Genomic DNA, 22097 nt, shown 5'->3' with positions numbered 1-22097 from the left:
GCGGAGAGCAACCTTCTTTCCATCGACAACAAAAGTAAAATCCATCTGTTTGAAGCTCTGAGTGTATTCATCAAGTGTCTCCATCCACTGTATGCCCAAAGTAATCTCCATGTCATCAAGGTCCACTATGAAGAAATCCTCGGTCACTGTGTGATTCGCCATTGTGATACTTAGCTGAGGAACAAGGTGTGTGCAGGGCAGAAGAGTCCCTTTGGCAACCTTAACCTGAAATCTTACGTGTGTCTCCATAGGTAGAACCCTTCGAATCACCAGAGATGAGTTTATGAAATTTAGAGTAATTCTACTATCTAGCATCATCGTAACCCGTTGTCCTTGGAGGGTTTCCTGTACATGAAAAACTGTCCATCTTGGGCTACCGACTAGGGCAATGGTTCCTTCACGCTGTACCAAAGCTGCAATTCTTTTCGTATGATTTAAACTGACCATGCTGGTGTCGTCATGAGGTTGGTTGTCTTCGGCTGGCATTTCTTCTTGTTCGTCCTCATCATCGGACACGACCTCAATGTAATGGATCTTCCCTTTTTTGAGGCATCTATTGCCAAGGTCCCAAGGTCCCTTGCAATTGAAACACAGTTTCTTCTTTCAGAGTTTCTGTCTGGTAGCTTTGTCCAACGACGGCTTCCTGGGTGTAGGTTTATTTTCCCTTGGAAACGTCGATGGTCTGGCATGTGAGTAACTTCGAGAGGATGATGCGGATGACGATGCCATACTTTGTGCCTTAATGATAGCCTCTGACAGGGTGGCAAGATTGAACCCCTTTACCTAACCTTTCAAAGGTTCTATCAATCCATCCATGAAGAGTACTACCTCTCTTCTTTCGGAAATGTCCATGACCTAAATAGAGAGTTTTTGAAATTCCGCAATGTACTGATCGACCGATCCAGTTTGCCTCAGCTGTGCCAAATTTTTGAAATTGAATTCCAAATCTTTACCATCAAATCGATCTATCAATCTCTCAGTGAATTCTACATAAGTATTTATCTGATCATGCCCCAATGTGATAGTGTCGTGATGCCACCATTCATGTGCGACTCCTCTAGGTGCAGCGCCACAAATTTGATTGCTTCTTCTGGCATAGGATTCAGCTGGAAGTAAGTATCGGCCTTTATTACCCATGCTTGTGTGGATATGGATCCGGATCCGTCAAATGGAGACAAATTTACTTTACTCAACTTTCTTCTTAGATCATTGTTAAAATATCCTCTGTTTCCGCCTCCCGAATATCTCATTCTCAAATCCGCGCAATCTTTGTAGGATATATCTTCCTTAAAATTCGCATTCTTCCAATCTTCTATCAGTTGTTCTTGCATCTCTTCAAAGGTTGGTTGTTTCCCTCTACGTTGTGCCTTCGTCTGTGGAGGAAAAGTTGGCATGGAAGGTCGAGAGCGTGCTGGATGAGGGTTTGATTTACCCGACACCGAGTCCACGCTGTGACCATTTTGTTCTCCGGATATTTTATTGTCTGCCAACTTCTTGAGTCTCTTCTATGAGTTGCTGAGTATCAATGATCTGTCCTTGATTCCTGGCAAGTTCCCTCAGTAGTGCCACAAGTTTGGCAGCTGTCGGTTCCTGTTTTGGAAACCATTCAATCAACAGAATGTGTTCTTTTTTGGCTATAAACTCTCATTCACTTTCCATAGGTTGGCAGGATCGAAGAGCTTTGATACCACTATAATCATAGTCTAGTTAACCCCCACACAAATGTTTTACATGGAGTCATAATGGATGTGCGGAATTTCGTGGAGATGGATGATTGAAACAAGGTGGTGTACGGAGTGCTTGGCCATACAGATGGACGATTGGAGGGTGTATGCACCTATGTGAGGGTCGTATGTGATGAGGAGAGGAGGCGTTGTTACCCATACGGTACACTAGAGATGGCCATAACATCACCAATATATGTTTTGTACGGTGGAAGGAGGATGGTGTACAATGGTGGGGAAGTGATAGCTGTACAAAGAGGATAAGGCCGTACAAGGGAGGACTTGCTATGGTCGTACAGTGTTGAGATGGCCGTATGGTGTGTTAAGGAGGCCGTAAGGCTGGATTAGGAGGCTGTACGATGTGTATGAAGGCCGTATGGCTAGATTGGGAGGCTATACGGTAGACAAAAAGTACAGTGAAGGATGGATGAGGGTCGTACGGTTGAGGATTGAGCATAATGGAAAATGACAGGAGGCCATACGGCTAGGTCTTCGAGCCCAATACGGAATACAATCTAGTTCATACACACACAATAGATCTTGATAAAAATCCACACAATAATAGAGACTTGAATGTAAATAATAATTGCTGAAAGATGGTGCTCCAATTTGCCAGATCCAAGTGAAGAATTACATGCAACAACGGAATAGGGTAAGGGATGAATCCCACCGAAATCGCAAAGCCAAATAGGGAAGATCTTTCACTTTTTAAATGGCGAACAATAGAGAATTCCAACTAGAATTGGCAGTACAAAGAAATAATCCAAATTGCATGCCTAAAGACTACCTACAAGCCGTGCTTAAATACCCGTCGGGAAACTTTCTGAGGGTGTACAAAGATAGTTGATGGCGACACAAACTATGGAAACAAAAATAAAAATGGGTCCGAGATACATTAAATCAATCGGCTTGTAACAATAGTTTGATAAATGGTTTATTTTATAATGGGAACGTTACAATTGCTTCTATTATCACTCACTTTCTTCTTCTTTCCTTATGTTTTTGATTGCAATATCCATTGCCCAATCACATGCCTCCTTGTACGTGGAGTGGGGCACCACCTTCGCTTTCTTTCAAATGGTGTTAAACCCTCTATGAACCACTTCTTGTCTAATTCATTGACTCTAAATTGCACCATCAACACAACATAATTCTACCACATTTTTGGTTTTGACATTCTCGTGTGAAGTGTCCCCATTCACTGCATCTTCCCCATTGTATCATTGGGCCGCCTTTTACATCATATTGGATGTGGATTCATTGCGTGTCATTATTGCTGTTACTATTGCTTCCACATTTATTATTCAAATAACCTCCTTGGGAGGCATTGATAGTCATGGCTCTTGGTGGTGTGGTGGGTGGGGTAGTTTGTTTTGTGGTTAGGAACTTAGGACTACTTGAGTACTCCTTAGATTGTACGAGCACTCTATTAGGGTGTGTCGCTTACCTTGATGGATGTCGCAATTTTTTTTTTTGGACATTGGCTTTTGTGTGTCCATTTCTGCATTTTGTGCACCATAGTTCTTTGTTTTCCTTTGCTTCTTTTTCCCCCTTCATTTCCTTTATCATCAACATCATATCCTTTTAGAGTGCTTAGATTGTTTAGGACTTGCCATCGATGTCCTCATCGCTTCTATTATCATTCACTTTCTTCTTCTTTCCTTATGTTTTCGCTTTCAATATCCATTGCCCGATCACATGCCTCCTTATACGTGGAGTGGGGCACCACCTTCGTTTTCTTTCAAATGGAGTTAAACCCTCTATGAACCACTTCTTTTCTAATTCATCGACTCTAACTTACTTATGAGCTCCTTCAACCTACGATGGTAGGCTAGGATAGTCTTGCTCTTGCCTTGGCGTGTGTTGTATATTGTAGCCATTACCTCGTCATCATCCCGCAACAACTAAATTTATTTTCAATGGCTTTCTTTAGATTGCTCCAATTTGTCTTTTGAGAGTCTGGAAGGTCAGTGTACCAGTCAATGGTTATACCTTACAGGGTGGACATAAAAGTCTTTACCCATGGTCTTCATCTTTGTAATGTTCCTTGTTGTACTTGATTGTACCTTACAATAACCTGGCTGATGAACCTACATCATGAGTTAGTATTCCAATAAAGATAGATATAGTTTGATAAGGTTAGATCTAGTTACTAGAAATTTAAATGCAAGAATATAAGATCCTAAGTTCTACTTAATTTCCTTCTTGAGGAGAGGTTGTGATCAAGTGCTTACTTTTTGGGGGAGTGCTTTCTAGGGCTTTAGATATTTAGAATAACTCTCCACTAAGCACCATCTTCTCACTATATTTCCTCTCTTCAAGACCTTATGGGTAATTAGTATTGATCTACCAATCCTTCCGAGGAGAGGTTTCCCTTATACTAGGCCTTATGGATAACTTATTAAGTATATCCATCCTTTCATATGCATATGAGTTGAGTCTTTCAGTATATACTATCTTTTTAGGGGAATACTTGATTCTCTGTTTTAACAGTCAAATTGAGGTTGTCCTTATTATGTCCATCAGAAGGGTTCTATTCTTTTCCTAAACTGGGAGTTCACTTCTAGTGAAACTTCTCTATCTTCTATGCCGAGAATGGCTATACTAGTAGTGTCAGCTTCGTGGAATGCCTGATACGCAGCTAGAAGTCTCAGAGCTCGAATGGGAACTCTCTGTGATTGGGGATCAGTTCTATATTAATTTATGATTGTTTCTATAATCTAGTCGTAACAATATAGTTGCTTCAAGTCTATGTTCCTTCACAATATCTAATGACTCGGAGGGTTGATGCTGACTCTATTGTTTATTACGTCTGCACTTCCTCCTTTGCTAGGGTTGCCATGTTGACTGGTCTTGTTTGGTAGAAATGGTGACACACTACAAAAGTTCTCTCTTCAGTGAGTATTTAGTTCAATTCTACACAGAAGAATTGACTATTTCGATTGCTTGAGGAAATGTTTAGATTTTTTGTTTTCATTTGCTAACTTTTGTCCAATATATTTTTGTTTTCTCTACTGGTGCTGGTCTTCTCTATGGTCGGGTAAGCTCTGGGAAGATATTTATTAATTCCAATTATCTCGTTATTGCATAATTTGTCTTCATATTTTTCAAACTTGATTCGATGCCTAATTTATGTCTTTCTTTCATTTGCTGATGTGGGGATCTGAGGCTCAATGCATTAAGAGTATTCGCTTAGCAAAGTATGTTTTTGTTGTTGCTTATCTTGTTGTCCAAGATGGTTGACTATTTTGTTGTTTCCTTTTGTTAATCGATCTCCAAAATTATCCTTTTATATGATGCTGATATTTTGAAGATAGGAAGTCGCGACTATATCTGGTTGCATCCTTAGTTAATCCATAGTGCTACTCTGAAGTTTATTGTTTGTTATATATATATATATATATATATATATATATATATATATATATATATATATATATATATATATATATATATATATATATATATATATATATATATATATATAAAGATAAAGTGGAATTAAGATAATAGTAAATATAATTGTTTAGTTGTTTAATATTTTTATTGATGGAAAATAATGATTAAAACCCATTAATCTATTATTATTTGTAATAATAAATTGAATTACTATTTACTTATGATCAAAATAAATTACAACTCTTTAAGGTTTTGAATTAATAAATTATTGTGATCATTTTTTATTAACAAATTATTTATTCCTAATAATTTTAATTAATTTTATTGAATCAACCATTTTACCATTATAGCTCCTGCCACTTGATTTTTCTTGTTCTCAAGCAATTTTATAGTTTCTTCCTTCTCCCATGTGGCGTCCTCCTTAGGTAATTTCTTCCATAGGACTAGGGATTTTGTAATAGTTATATTCTTTAATTTCTTTTCCCGAGTATCTAAGATAACCTCAAGTTCTAGGACTAGTTGTCCTTCATCATAAGTGGAGTTAATTTTGTACAAGGCTCTATTTGTTTTCCCAAAACCTTCTTAAGTCTTGTGACGTGGAAAACATTGTGGATCCTACTCCCTTTAGGAAGTTGTAGCTCATATGATCCATAGAATCACGGTTTGAGTTTTTCTGCTCCATTCTTTTTTATTGAAGATTGTTTATATGGTTGTAATCTTAGGAATACTAAATCTCCAACAGCAAATGTCCTTTTGATGCGCTCCCTGTTGGCGTAGATCTTTTGTTGATTTTGAGCTTGTTGTAGGTTCTCTTTTAAAATTTTAAAAATATCTATACTCCGCTGAATAAAATCTTGTGTGCTTGGTACTTTACTCTCTTGTGGGATCAAGCTTGCAAAAGTCGGTGCCTCATAACCATATAAATCTTTGAAGGGGTCATCCCAATGGACATGAGATGGGTGGTATTATAGAATAGTTCACTTAAATGTAGCCATTTGATCCATGCTTTTTGCTATCTGGTTACATAGTTCCTTAAGTATCCTTCTATCCACTTATTTACTATTTCGGTTTGTCTGTTTGTTTGGGGGTGGTAATTGGTGCTGGGGGTTAAACTATTCCTACTGATTTGAACAACTCTTGCCAAAATTGACAGTTAAATTTTCTGTCTCTATCGCTGATTATGTTTCATGAAAGTCTATGGAGTTTGAATACTTCTCTAAAAAATAGTTCAGCTATTTGATGTGTTGATGGCTTGCTGCTATTTGGTGAGTCTATCCACCACTACATAAATACTATTCTTCCCTTGGACTTTGCGTGAGCCGGTTATGAAATCCATCAAAATGCTTTCCCATTTTTAATTAGGAATGGGTAATGGTTGTAGTAGTCTTGCAGGATGTGTGTGTTCTGTCTTATTTTGTTGACATGTCATGCATTCTTGTACATATTTTTGGACATCTTCCTTCAAACCTTTCTATGAAAATTTCTCTCTTATTTGTTTATATGTTTTGAAATACCCTTGATGGCCAACAAAGAATTATCATGATACTCCTTTAAGATTGTGTTTTTAATACTTGACTACGAGATTAGAAACACTCCATTTATAAAATATAATATCATCCCGAATTTTGAAATCTTCATTTGGATTTTTTTCTTCTAATATTTCACTAGCTTTAGGATTTTTTGCACACTTAGCACTGATATCTCTTTTCCTATCTCTTGAAATACTGGTAACCATATTGAGGTGTGAGCATCAAGATAGAGCATTTGCAACTCTGTTATTCACCCCTTTAACATATTCTATATCAAAGTTGTATGCTTGAATCCTGCTTACCCACTTTTGTTGTCAATCATTAAGATCTTTCTGGATTAGGATGAAATGTAGGCTGTTATGGGCTGACTTAACAAAGAACTTCTCCCAAACTAGATATTGTTAGAATTTGGCTAAAGCATGCATCATGGCCAGCATTTCTTTATCATATATGGAATAGTGCTTTTCTTCTTCTGTGAGTTTGCAACTCTCAGAGTTTGCAACTCTCAAATGCAATGCGATGCTTCTTTTGCATGAGGACTGCTCCAACCCTTTCTGTTGATGCATCACATTGTAACTCAAAGGGAATTGTAAAATCAGTTTTGGCTAAAACAGGACATGAACTCATAGATTCTTTTAATTGCTCGAATGCTTGTTGAGCCTTCTCTTTCCATGTGGAAGCACCTTTCTTAGTTAAGTAAGTGAGGGAGGCTGCAATCTTAGAGAACCCTTTTACAAATACTCTATAATAATTGCATAACCCAACAAATCCTCGGAGTTGAGTTAGGGTTTTCGGTTTCGGCCATTCTTTAATACTAATAGCTTTGATTTTTTTTTCATCTACTCTTACCCCTTCTGCAATAATCTTATGCCCCATGTAAAGGATCTCATCTAACCCAAACTCACATTTTGAAATCTTGGCATATAATGACTCCGTTTCTAAAATATTTAGGACTTCTTCAATATTTTGTAAATGTTCTTCCCAAGTTTTATTATAAATGAGTATGCCATCAAAGAATATATGAGGAGAAAGCTTCTTAATTGCTTCCTAAAAATATAGTTCATACATGATTGGAAGGTAGTTGGAGCATTAGTGAGGCCAAAAAGGAGTACCATAAATTTGAAATGGCCATGATGGCATTTGAATGCTGATTTTGGGACATCTTCGTTTCTCATTGTTATTTGGTGATACCTAGATCTTAGATCAAATTTTGAAAAATACCGAGCACCATATAATTCGTCTATCAACCCATCTATACTAGGAATTGGATATTTGTTCTTGATTGTTTTCTTGTTTAAGACCTTGTAATCAATGCACATTCTCATAGTTCCATCCTTTTTCTTGACAAGTACTATTGAGGAGGCAAAAAGGCTGTTGGGGGTGCCTATTTCCAATAGTTCCATCCTATTTCCAATAATTCTTTAATAGTTTTTTCAATTTCCTCTTTGTATTTATGGGGGTGCCTGTAAGGAGTGGTTATGACCAGTTTGATTCCTTCCTCTGATTCTATGGAATGCTCAAAGCTTCTTTTGGGTGGTAGACCTAGAGGGTTATCTTCAAAGATCTTTTTGTGTTTCTTCAGGATACGACGTATATTTGCATGTATCATAAGTTCATTAGTGGCTGATTTATCAAGAACCATACATTCAAGTTTTCAACTATCCGTTCTCCTTGATCATGTCTAATGATACGTCCTATTCTATTACAAGACACTACTTTGGGGGATCCATCAGGTAATCCTTTTAATGTTATATCTTTTCCTTTGTGTTTGAAATATACTTCCAAATTGGGGTTATTTATAGTGAAATGCCCTAAAGAGTCAATCCAAGGCATTTCGAGGTTGATATCATTTTGTAGTTTCACAACAAAAAAAATCTGCTTTTACAGTGTGGTTACTTAGTAATTTCTAATTGGGGAATGATCTCCATGCATTGATCAATAGTACCATTGCCCGTTAGACTTTGAAGCCTTTAAATTTTTGTGTCTTTAACCTTCTCTTTGCTACTAGGTCCTTGTTGACGAAATTGTGAGAGGCTCTTGAATCTATTAATGGAATCACTTTTTTGCCTTTTAGTGTTCCTTTGACACGAAAAGGTCTCTTTCCACTTTCTTGTGTGACCACTGCTAGTGTCCCAAATTCCTTCTTATCCACCTTTATTCTTTTGTTTGGTGCTTCCTCCTCGCTTGTTTCTTCCATTCTATGTAGTTGTCCCCTTCTACATTGGTGATCTCATGCCCAAGATTCTTTGCATTTGAAACACAATCCTTTCTTAAATTATTCATCCCTATTCTTAATCGCTTCTTTGCCTTGACATTGGTGCCCTGGATTCCATTCTTTGCAAAAGTAACATGTTTTATCTTTATTTTCCCTTCTTGATCCTTCTTGCTTAGTTGGAAGTTTTGGAGGGTAAGCTTTAAATCTTTCTTTGGATACATTAAATTCAACCTTTTTGGCCTTTTGGATGGCTATTGGTTGGTTGGTCTATTCCTTCCTCTTCCATTGGTATTTCTTCTCTTGGTAAGAAGGGTGGTCTTAGTATTTGAGAAGATGACGACTCATCAATATCTGGTTCATTTGAACTTATATCTCTCCCATGGGAAGATTTGTTCTTAAGGACACTATTAGAATTTCCCATATTTTTGCAAAGGTTTTAGAAGGGCTTGATTGGATTTATCTAATCTTTCATTTTGACTCATGAGACTTTGATTAGTTTGTTCCATGAAAGTCCTTAGTTCATTGGCCATTTCGTTCATGGTAGTCTTCTTCGTTCTTTTCATAGTTTGCATGAAATGTTGTTCACAAAATGGGAAGATTGATGCTCTGATACCACTGTAATGTTCCTTGTTCTACTCAGTTGTACCTTACAATCACCTAGGTGATGAACTTGCATCATGTGTTTGTATTCCAATTAAGATAGATATAGTTTGATAAGGTTAGATCTAGTTAGTGGAAATTTAAATGCAAGAAAATAAGATCCTAACTTCTGCTCAATTTCCTTCTTGAGGAGAGGCTGTGATCAAGTACTTAGTTCCTGGGGGAGTGCTTTCTGGGGCTCTAGATATTTAGAACAACTCTCGACTAAGCACCTTCTTCTCACCATATTTCCTCTCTTCAAGACCTTATGGGTAATCAATATTGATCTACCCATCCTTCTTAGGAGAGGTTTCCCTCATTCTAGGCCTTATGGATAACTTATTAAGTATATCCATCCTCTCATATGCATATGATTCAAGTCTTCTACTCTATATTATCTTTACCTAATCCTCTACGTTAACAATTGAATTTAGATTGTCATTATGTCCATCAGAAGTGTTCAATTCTTTGCCTAAACTAGACATTCACTTCTAGTGAAACTTCTCTATCCTCTGTGCCAAGAATAGCTGCACTGGTAGTGTTGACTTACTGGGATGCTTGATACACCTCTAGTAATCTCAGAGCTCAAATGTGAAGTCTCTGTGATTGGGGATGTAATAACCCCAACTGTTGATAACTTCAACAAACAACCAATTCTTTTATAATTTAGTTGTTTGACATTTCGTCAAACACTTTGCAAGCAAGCTCTGATACCACTGTAAAAACCCTGACTAGCTACTAGTTTAAACGCTAATGCACAACTTATGTTTTTGGAGATTTTATGAAATCTTATAATTTTGCATTTTCCCTTTGAAAAATTGTATCAACAACTTTAAGAAATTTACAATGCCAATATGGGAAATTAGACCGTAGCTGGAAATGAAAACCACATTACACTTTATTTGATTAAACATTAATCAGATTTACATATAATTAATTAGCACCTAGATTGCAATTGGCAAGCCGTCCCATTGAATTTGCCTTCTTTGTTATCAACGTTGGCCCCTCACTATCAAATGACAGCCGCAAATGAAGGTTATTCCCAATAATCAATTCTGCACCTTTCTTTCAAACACAATTCAATGCCCTTAATGGAATTTGTAGGCCACCGTAAATGCTGGTGCTCTATGTGAATTCATGGCCTCTTGGAGTGCAGCCGCAGGTAATGGTTTTTCTTCCAGCCGCTAGAAGAATGGATGCAGGTCAGTAATTAAGCTGTCCCACTATGCTACGCTGCCCTCTTTCACAATATTGCTTCCACAAATTGCTGCCACATTTATGTGCCACCCTCAGAGCAAATCGTTCACCCAAACAAAATTCACAATTTCCTTTCAATTCTAATTGCCACAACTGGAGACATTTCTCAGCTATCTATCCTTAGTCATAAAAATAGAGTAGGAGACCAAGCAAATTGCTATACAACAGCAACAATTTGCCACAATACTCAAAGATGAATGCCAAAATTATAACAGCAATCTCCCAGACACAGATGATGACAGGACATTTGACCAGTGAAACCACTATACTTCAGCGGTGACTTCAAACATCAGAAACTCAAAGATCCTTATACTTCAGCAAGGGTTCACAATTCAAACTCTGGAAAAAGCCACAAAGGCACACAAAGCAAATATATTTTCAAGTGTGTCTTTTACAATGAAATGAGCTCTCATTTATAATCTTTCGTTGGCCAAAGTTTCCTAAAAAACTCCACTTCAGAAATTGTTGAAGTTTCTTAAAGGAGCTCAACAATTAAAACTTTCCAACACACTTTTTAAAAATATCTCTTAGAGTCATTATTATAATATTATAATAATAATGCAACTTAATAATTAATAAATAAGAGCTCCTGCAATTATTAAACTTATTTACTGCAGGTGACGACCAACTGCCAAGCCAGCAACTATATTGCCAATAATAAAAACTACCAAAAATAGACTTACTAAAAATAGTAAGTCCACAACTGAGACCCCCAAAATGCCCTATCATCTCACAAGGGTTGCTATGATGAGCTAACTCCATCAACTGAGTAGATCTATCAAAACGGGGACATTATTGGGGACTAGTTCTATATTAATTTATGATTGCTTCTATAACTCAGTCGTAACAGTATAGTTGCTTCAAGTCTATGTTCCTTCACAATATTTGATGACTGGGAGGGTCGACATTGACTCTATTGTTTATTACATCTGTACTTCCTTCTTTGCTGGGGTTGCCATGTTGACTGGTCTTGTTTGGTAGAAATGTTAATGCTGCAAAAGTCTTATCTTCGGTGAGTATTTAGTTTGGTTCTGCAGAGATGATTGACTATTTTGATTGCTTGAGGAAATGTTTATAGTGTTTGTTTTCATTTGCTAATTCTTGTCTAGTATATCTCCGTTTTCTCTATTGGTGATGGTCTTCTCTATGGTCGGGTAAGCTATGGGCAGATAGTTATTAATTTCGAATTGTCCCGTTATTGCATAATCTGTCTTCTTCGTATTTTTCAAACATGATTTGATATCTGATTTATGTCTTTCTTTCCCTTACTGATGTGGGGATCTGAGGCTCAATGCCTTATGAGTGTTCACTTAGCAAAATATGTTTCTATTGTTGCTTATCTTAGCGTCCAAGATGGTTGACTGTTTTGCCATTTCCTTTTGTTAATTGATCTCAAAAAAAATCCTTTTATATCATGCTGATATTTTGAAGGTAGGAAGTTGCGAACATATCTGGTCACATCCTTAGTTAATCCATACTATGAAGTTTATTGTTTATTATGTATATATATATATATATATATATTATTGAGTGGAATTAAGATAATAGTAAATATCATTGTTTAGTTGTTTAATAGTTTTATTGATGGAAAATAATTTTTGTAAACCCATTAATCTATTATTATTTGTAATAATAATAAATTGATTACTATTTAACTATGATCAAAATAAATTACAACTCTTTAAGGTTTTAAATTAATAAATTATTGTGATAATCTTTTATAAACAAATAATTTGAATTTTATTCCTAATAATTTTAATAAATTTGATTGAATCAACCATTTATCCTACTTCTCAGGGGTCATTACAATCTTCCTTCCCAATTGCCTCCTAGATGGTCACACATCTTACAATGGTGTGCTTGGTCTTCTGATTTTTAGCCAATAAGCTTGGGAAGTTTCTGCTGGTTTGGGGTGTTTGACATTTTTCTTCCCTAAATGGCACCTCTTGTGTTCTAGGGATTAGGTGGGTCATTTGTTTCTCAGTGCCCTCTTGGTACTTCTCACACACTATCCAGCTGTGAGACTTCCTTTCTTCCATTGTCCTTGGGTATATTTTGGTGATACCGGTAATCCCTCCTTCTCGGGGTTTCAAGCTGTTTCCTCTATTCTTACATTGTTGGACATGGTCAACCCTCTTATTCAGCGTACCGCATTCTCGAATAAGTTGGCTACCTCTCCTTCCAAATTTCATTCTTCATCACTAGCTTCTGCCGAGTGCACAGATGGCTTTGTTCTGCTCGACTCACTTCCCCAACTATTTGTGTCTACCTCGTTCGGGGTAGTACCAAGTAGAAACTACACCTTGACAACACTACCAAGTGGCTTACTCTATGTATGGTTCTCACTAGGTTTGTGAGGGCTGAGGGACCTTTTGGCAAGGCATTGCAACCTTTATCGTCTCTCTATTTGTTGCTGAATTTGTAGAGGCCATCTTACTTTGGCTTTGTTTTCCTCCGACTGTGTCTTTTATGTCACCTCCTGTCCTTATTTAGTAGGAGGGGCATTAATTGTTGAGATGGACAACAACTGCTTGTGTCGCGGGGTTCCTCCTCCTGCCGGTTCTTTTCTTGGTATCGTTTTAGTATTTGTTGTCTTTGTTGTTCTCTTTGGATATCCTCTCGCTCTCCTTCTACTTCCACTAGCCTATATACTAGTAACCTTGAAAGGTTCCCCAGGAGATCATACACCACTTAGTTCTTCGTGAGTTTAGCCTATATCGTACCATTGGGGAGAGCCCTTTGTTCTTCCTTCTGTCATGCGTACTGGTCTACCGCTATATCCCATGCTTGAACAAGGTCTTGTGTTAGTTGATCCTTTCGGGTGACTTCCTCCTCTTAGTTATCATTGTCAGTTATCAACACTTGCTGATCAAAAGGATAACCCATCAGACCTCCATTCATTTACCTGTCACTCGGAGATCTCTAGGTTTGTACTAGACAACAATACCAGAAATTTTGTGGGCCAAGTATGGAAGTGTTCACCTATCAGATATGGAAGTGTTCACATACCAAATATGGAAGTGGTCTTAGCACAGAAACTATGTACCAATGCAAGATTAATAGAAGAATAACATAACCATCTTTAATATAGAAAACACACTACAATGGTTGAATATTACTTTAATTGCTTGTAGCAAATTATTACATAACAATTCTATTATTATTCCCTAATTACTTATTACTAACCTACAATAGTGTAGTCCTATCTCATAGGTTACACTGCTTTCAGAACTACTTGTATTGTAAATTTTTAAAAACTCTTGAAGACAAATTTCTGTGGTGTCTAGTAATTTCTTATTTCCTTCCATAGTCTACATAATCATTTCCCCTTTGATTTTTACCTCACAGATGAAACCGTAATTATTCACTATCACCACTTATTTAAAAAGGTATTTACTTTAAGCCTAATGCTAAGAATCTCTAATATCTCCATTATTCACCATTCTAGCGGAAGAGAAACTATCTTGGATTAGTTTCCTTGTACTATTTTTCCTTTGTATTCTAAGCCTAAATTATGTGTTCCCTTCAGGACTCTCAGGATGATCTTTATCTTGTATAGTATCTTTAAAATGTGATGATTTATGTCTCAACTCATTAACACTCTAAGACCAAGCCAAACTAGACCAAAATTAGTTGTTCTTGTCATGCAAAACAATGCAGCAGTCCATGGGACATATCCTAAATATCTTAATCATCCTGTGGACTCGAGGACTTAAAGTGACCATCACTCTTCTTAGGACTGGAAAGGCTCCTGCATTTGATGCATAAAATACTTGAAGTTCAAAATTTAGGAAATTACTGTTTAAAACCATCAAAAAGGATAAAAAGGGAAGATTGTATTGCTGTAATGACCCTCCTCAAATTTGCTCTCAAAAATGCTGATGAAAGCTCAAAAAATTTCATCAAAAAATTCACATGCAAGGGATGTATGATTGATATAGTATTTTAGCTGGCTTTAAATGACTCTTTCTTCAATTTGCATCAATGAGAATCTTGTGCTAGAAGACTCCAAATGGACTACACAATGACCTAACATGAGTGTGCTACTAATTTTGACAATATTCAGTGCATATATATGATCTAAGCGTGAGAAATGAATACTTACAGCCAACTGGCATTTTTACAAACAGTTGGTATGCAAACTAACTAGCTGATAAATAATGATATTGAATTGCTTAAATGACACCAACAACTGTTATCTTCTTAATTGCAATGAAATTTCAAATACAATGCTCATGAAATATGGCCAAGACTTTTGGCATTTACATGGATTACAAAATGATAATGCTGGTATAATGCACACTTACAGCTGAAACTTATAATACCCTAAAAACAATACTGACAAGGGAACCTAGTTGTAGATGGCTGTAATAATTTCCTTCAATGCTGCCCCTTCTGCTTTGCTTTTCCGATTTGCTTTTCGAACTGCTTTTTTGGATCTTCTTTTTGAACTGCTTTTACGGATTGCTTTTTCAACTTGCTTTTTCGGTTCCGCTTTTTCAGACTGCTTTTACAGACTGCTTTTTCAACCTGCTTTTTCGGTTCCGCTTTTTCGGACTGCTTTTATGGACTGCATTTTCAGCCTGCTTTTTCGGTTCCGCTTTTTCGGACTGCTTTTTTGTATCTGCTTTTTCGAACTGCTACCATGTTAAATCTCAAGACCATATCTTTCAATGGCGTCAAGATTTCCAGCTTGAAGGGATTTCGTCCTTCAAACTATTGAGACATAATCTCCAGAAAATTTTCCAATTTCTTTGATATTTCCAAGCATACTAAAAAGAAGCTCTTCCCTTTCTTTTATAGTGTTCTCACAAGAGCTCAATCCTTCGTTTTCTCCATGTGGGATAAAACATCACTCCCTTTATGTAACTTATGTCTCTAATGTGTTATAAAATAAAGGGGACTTTTTTAATTTAAATATTTTCCACAAATTATAGTCTATGCATTAATAAAGTTAAATATTTAAATTTAACTTTACAAAATGGCTTTATCAATGCATAACAAATTTTATCAATGATAAACAAGTCTTTTTGTTGATTTTAAACAATTACCATCGACATACTGGTGCCACTAGATGTCCGACAATATCCAAGATGACTTACTATAAATAGTAAGTATGTCCAAAGTTGCCTCACAACCCCATAGAAAGACCTGCAGCTGAAACTATCTAGGCCAAATGGCCTATAAGTCCCTTTAATGTCCTAGTTAGCTTACGGGACCGTGGGGAAATAGGCTAACAACAACATCATGCTATAAATGTTAAAAAGGGGACATTACAGTCCGCCCTTCCCAAAATTGCTTGTCCCCAAGCAATGGTTGAACAACAACCCAATCAATCCGCCTGGATCCTTAATGTAGTCATGAACTATACTGCTATCGGTCAACATAGGCTCCTACAACAACCTTTGAAAATTAACCAAGAGGAATCCATAATCAAATTGGGGAATACAACTCACCCAAACTCCAAAGTCAGGAACCCATGAGAAACAAGCTCTCGAAATATCAAAACCCAAGTAGAGTAGATAACCCAAACTGCCAACATAGCAAATACCATCAACACATCCCACTAGCCTGTGGAATGTACAATACAATTCTGCAACAACGATGAATACTCCCGCATGAAACTGCACCAAATACAGAGAATCCACACACTGCACACCTACTGCAATTAACACAACTCTGCAGATCACCGGTCACTATCTCATAACCATAACACCCATGCACTGCTGATGGTGAATAGCCATTACACGGTAGATAGCAAAAACGAGAGCCCAGACCAAACCTGTCTGCCATCAACTCCTCAACACATGGATCAAAAGCAAACCGATGAACATATCCTACAATATAATGCTAGTAAAAAGAACCAATCCCAGTCAAAGACTCATGCTGCAGACGTGATACAACCAATTGTGACTGATCATCAGCTAAGTCAGAGGATGATATAGCCAAGAGTGCAGAATCAACAACAACATCACTAGTCTGTGTGCCCTCCAAGTCAAACATATCACAATGCTCAGCTGCAGCGCCCAACTCAGTTGAACCTCCCTCCAGTGGAAACGGACCAAATATGCCAATACTAGTGTCGTGGACAGATATATCCTCATCTTCACTACCTCTATCAACCTCGACCATGGATATCCGCGGATCACCAGACACCACGGTCCATGATTGTATAGAATCCGATAAAGACTACAGTCGCTCTAACTCCATGGTCACCTTAGCCAAATGAAACTGTGACTCCTCGAAAGCCAATTGTGTACTCTCAAGAATCTCAGAAGTCACTTCGAGCTACTGAGTAAGCTCACTCACCTCATCTTCCTTGGCCAATAATGCATCGTATGCTGTACTCCCCCACTCCATAAGATAATCTCTGTCGGCTACCAACTGCATATAATTCTGTCTCAGAATTCGAATAGCCTCCCATAAAGAGTGGATCTCTGTCAAGGAAAGATAACTACCTCCTTGCTCATCACTAGTAGGAGAACCCCATCCATAAACTGCTAACAACTGACGAGCAACGTCGAAATGCTGGCAAGCGATAGAAATGTTTGGCTCACTAACTCTCAACTGACTAGACACATGATGGCACTGGCTAGACTGTCTCCTACAAACCTCCTCTGACGCACTGTCTAAAGGAGTATCCTCAAAGTTACTGGTCTCTAGAGTATTACCATCCATATCCCGCGAATCAACTCGAAAGCTCATATCAATATATAGAGTATCAAAAACTGTAGCACTGTTATCCAACTGCTCTGTACCAAAAGAAACTGCAAAGGAAACTAAGTCTTCAAAACTGCCCACTGCATCCTCCTGGATGTCATCAATGCCAATATGATCCTGGGACTCATCTGTACACACTGCCAAGTATGAAAGATCATCAACACATTCCAGCAAGAATGGTCGGCTTGATATATGAACAAAGCCCAACACCGGTGTATAAAAACTAATACCAACATCGGACAAGTTGCTGGCACAAGAAAAGACAACACTGTGCAATTTGCTAATCAAATCCATGATAGCACCCAAACAATCACTGCTACCAAAAAGTGATAAAGATCTACAGTCAACTGAATCCCAAACGCCAATATAACAATCTTGAGTCCATATCCGTAAACTAGAATCAGCTGGTAACTCAAGCAAACTCCTCACCTGGGTAATATGACCAATACCAACTAACTCCACATACCTGTTTGACATTGCCCTTGTATCCTGGATGTGAATCCAAGATGAACTCGCAACATTATCAACGACCACATATGATCTGCCTGCCGCAGAAAGCTGAGTATCAGGAGTGCAAGATGAAACTAAACTCAACTCCATGCCATGCTTATCCCTATGTCTCTCCCAGTCCTGTAATGCCAATGGAGTATTCACCAAAGAAGCTCGAGTGTCCTCAAGCTCGCGAGAAAGCTTGTCAACTTCCTCCTCCTTTCTCCTCAAGGCATCTGAATAGTCTCCGAGAAGGCTAAGAAGATGGTCACGATTTGATAGAAGATGTAAATAACTCAACTTCATCATTCCCATTCCTTCCCTAATCGCCTGTAAGTCAACACAGGAAGACTTTGCCTGAATTCCCTTATGTCTACCCTGTAACTGAATCATCCGAATGTGATCCTCTATCATATCTCGCATCTTGTCATGATGAGATAATGGAGTCACAATACTGTCTTTGCTCACCTTCAGCTGGTTAGACAAATCATGCAGAGTTCTACCAGCCTCAACCTCATGTGACGAAGCGTCTAACTGTGCCTGGTACTCTTTCTCAGCAAAGTCATGAATGCTTACTTTCTTATCAACTGTACTATCCTCAAACATGACAGTATCCTCAACTGCACTAACTTCATCCAGCCCAACTGTACTGGAATCACTATCTGTGTCAATCACGCAATCTGGTGTGTCTGTGATATCACCTTCTGATGCAACTGGCTCAACCTGCACAACATCTGTAACCCCTTCTGCCTGTGAAGATGATGCAGATAAACCATTACCTGAAGATGTGCTAATGTCTCCTTGTATCGAATCCGCATGTCTGTTAAACTCCTCATACAAGTTTCTGCCTGTCATAGGGAAGGTACGATCCTTAGGCCTATCAATCAGGCTCTTTAACCACGTACATGCCATAGGTGACAAATTCCTCTCTTTTGTCCAAACATACCATAAGTCTTCTGCCAAAAGTTTAGAAATTTCATCCTCCCCCTCAAACAAGATTGTGAACATGATGGAGTGCATCGATGCCAATACTCTGCTGGGATGAAACTCGTCCATAATATTCCAAAATGTATTAAACATCCTGCGAATGTCACTAATACAACCAATTGCCAGCATAATATTTTCAAATCTACACCTTGCAAATACTTCAAGTAATCTTGCCCTCTTTGTGAAATAAGGGTCCCGAATGTTGTCCAGCTTTTCAAAGCTTTTTACCATGGCATGAAGTACCTCTTTCATAATCTGATCGTCATAAGAATCAAGGCCAGCTATTATCCTCATGATTTCACTAATGCAAGAGAGAGTTGTAAGTCTTATTACCTCATCATGATGTCTCAATAATCGGGGCTTAACCAACGAACCAAATGCTGGAGATAAAGCTGTTTGCATAGCATTGGGTCTTGACTGATTAAACTTGCCTAAATAAGTTTCCAACTCCTCCAAAGTTCTTAGAAGGTCCTCTGTTTGCTGAAATGGACAATCTAATTTCTTCTTTACATTGTGCATTCTTTCTTCCAAATCCTTGTCTCTTGTTAAAGCCATACTGATAATTGAATTCAATCTGAAATAACCCAATCAGGCTGGCAGGAAACCGCTCTGATACCACTGTAATGACCCTCCTCAAATCTGCTCTCAAAAATGCTGATGAAAGCTCAAGGAATTTCATCAAACAATTCACATGCAAGGGACGTATGACTGATATAGTATTTTAGCTGACTTTAAATGACTCTTTCTTCAATTTGCATCAATGAGAATCTTGTGCTAGAAGACTCCAAAAGGACTACACAATGACCTAACATGAGTGTGCTACTAATTTTGACAATATTTGGCGCATATATATGATCGAAGCGTGAAAAATGAATACCTACAGCCAACTGGCATTTTTACAAGCAGTTGGTATGCAAACTAACTAGCTGATAAATAATGATATTGAATTGCTTAAATGACACCAGCAACTATTATCTTCTTAATTGCAATGAAATTTCAAATACAATGCTCATGAAATATGGCCAAGACTTTTGGCATTTACATGGATTACAAAATGATAATGCTGGTATAATGCACACTTACAGCTGAAACTTATAATACCCTAAAAACAATACTAACAAGGGAACTTGGTTGTAGATGGCTGTAATAATTTCCTTCGATGCTGCCCCTTCTGCTTTGCTTTTCCGATTTGCTTTTTGAATTGCTTTTTTGGATCTGCTTTTTGAACTGCTTTTACAGACTGCTTTTTCGGTTCCGCTTTTTTGGATTGCTTTTACGGACTGCTTTTTCAGCCTGCTTTTTTGGTTCCGCTTTTTTGGACTTCTTTTTCGTATCTGCTTTTTCGGACTGCTACCATGTTAAATCTCAAGACCATATCTTTCAATGGCGTCAAGATTTCCAGCTTGAAGGGATTTCGTCCTTCAAACTATTGAGACATAATCTCCAGAAAATTTTCCAATTTCTTTGATATTTCCAAGCATACTAAAAAGAAGCTCTTCCCTTTCTTTTATAGTGTTCTCACATGAGCTCAATCCTTCGTTTTCTCCATGTGGGATAAAACATCACTCCCTTTATGTAACTTATGTCTCCAATGTGTTATAAAATAAAGGGGACTCTTTTAATTTAAATATTTTCCACAAACTATAGTCTATGCATTAATAAAGTTAAATATTTAAATTTAACTTTAGAAAATAGCTTTATCAATGCATAACAAATCTTATCAATGATAAACAAGTCTTCTTGTCGATTTTAAACAATTACCATCGACATACCGCTGCCACTGGATGTCCAACCATATCCAAGATGACTTACTATAAATAGTAAGTATGCCCAAAGTTGCCTCACAACCCCACAGAAAGACCTGCAGCTGAAACTATCTAGGCCAAATGGCCTCTAAGTCCCTTTAATGTCCTAGTTAGCCTACGGGACCATGGGGAAATAGGCTAACAACAACATCATGCTATAAATGCTAAAAAGGGGAAATTACAATTGCAAATCAGCACACTGTCATTGTTTTAGAATTTTAACTAATTCTAGTTAGTTAAATAAATTGTAATTTTTAATAGCCATGCACTTGCCATCCTTAAAGTTTAGGAAAAGCATTGCTGTCCTTGAAACCATGTGTCTACATCCTCCCATCCCCCAATTCCAGATCCTACCATCCCCCTCTCCTAGAAACTCAGAGAAACATTGAGAGATAAAAAATGCAAACATCTCACATGAAGAAGACAAATAACTTGTTTTGGCTCGGGAGTATAACAACACTTTTTTGGAAGGATATTTCACCTAATAATTTTTTCTGAACAATCCATAAATTTCCATATTTGTTCTAGCTATATCCTACTCAACATGTTCATCGACTTTTCTAAATAGGTCATCTTTGTCTCAATGTACTATAGAATGAGAACATTTATCATAAGAATGCAACTTATTGACAGCAAGCCAACCAATTTACAATCAATACCCAACAAGGAAAATAGAAATAAGATGCTTAATCCCAGTTGGTTGATTTAATATATTAAAAGCAGAGACTGGGTCAATTTGGAAACAGCAGACTACAAGCCAATTGAGATTGATGCCAAAATGCCAGATAATGTATGAAAACACTGAATACAATGCAAAGAAAGATTTAAATGAATCTGGAAAAAGATCTTATAGATTATTGTTAATGATTAACTTCTGTCTGGGAGGGAATAACACAAAGATTACAATATACAACCAACTTGAAACTGTCAATGAATATTCTTCAATTTGTCACTTGTAAATTCACTTGAATCTAATTTTGAATTGACTTTAGTAACTCTAGCTAAAACTAATAGATATAACTAAGAGTTACATAAGGCCTCATTGTGCCTCATTTAGGCAGCCTTTAAATAATAAACAAAATTGTTCTTACAAATGCTAACAAAAATTAGAAATAGAACATTTTAATTATTATTAAAACACCTTTTCTAACCCAACCCATTAACCTATGGAGAATCAGAAAGTAGGCTAAGGAACCATGTTGGCACCTAGCGTTGAAAAGAAAACATAATAAAATTGTGCATCTATATTCGTAGTAAATTTTCTGATTCTATGCACCCCTTTCCTTTCTTAACATAATTATTGTATCTCCTAAGATTTTCTTTATGAACAATA

The 22097-nt window shown here is 37.3% G+C and overlaps 1 protein-coding gene across 4 annotated transcripts in view; it reads left to right on the top strand.

Moving 5' to 3' along the window:
* Window positions 1-22097, top strand: part of LOC149569109 (DNA-directed RNA polymerase D subunit 2b-like) — a 357288-nt gene that overhangs the window by 95146 nt on the left and 240045 nt on the right. The window lies entirely within an intron of this gene.

The sequence above is a fragment of the Cupressus sempervirens genome, chromosome 3, assembly GCF_028749045.1.
Source record: "Cupressus sempervirens isolate cs-2001-9-10 chromosome 3, ASM2874904v1, whole genome shotgun sequence".
NCBI lineage: Eukaryota > Viridiplantae > Streptophyta > Pinopsida > Cupressales > Cupressaceae > Cupressus > Cupressus sempervirens.
The sequence above is the reverse complement of the archived record's forward strand: the minus strand, read 5'-3'. Positions and strand labels throughout refer to the sequence as shown.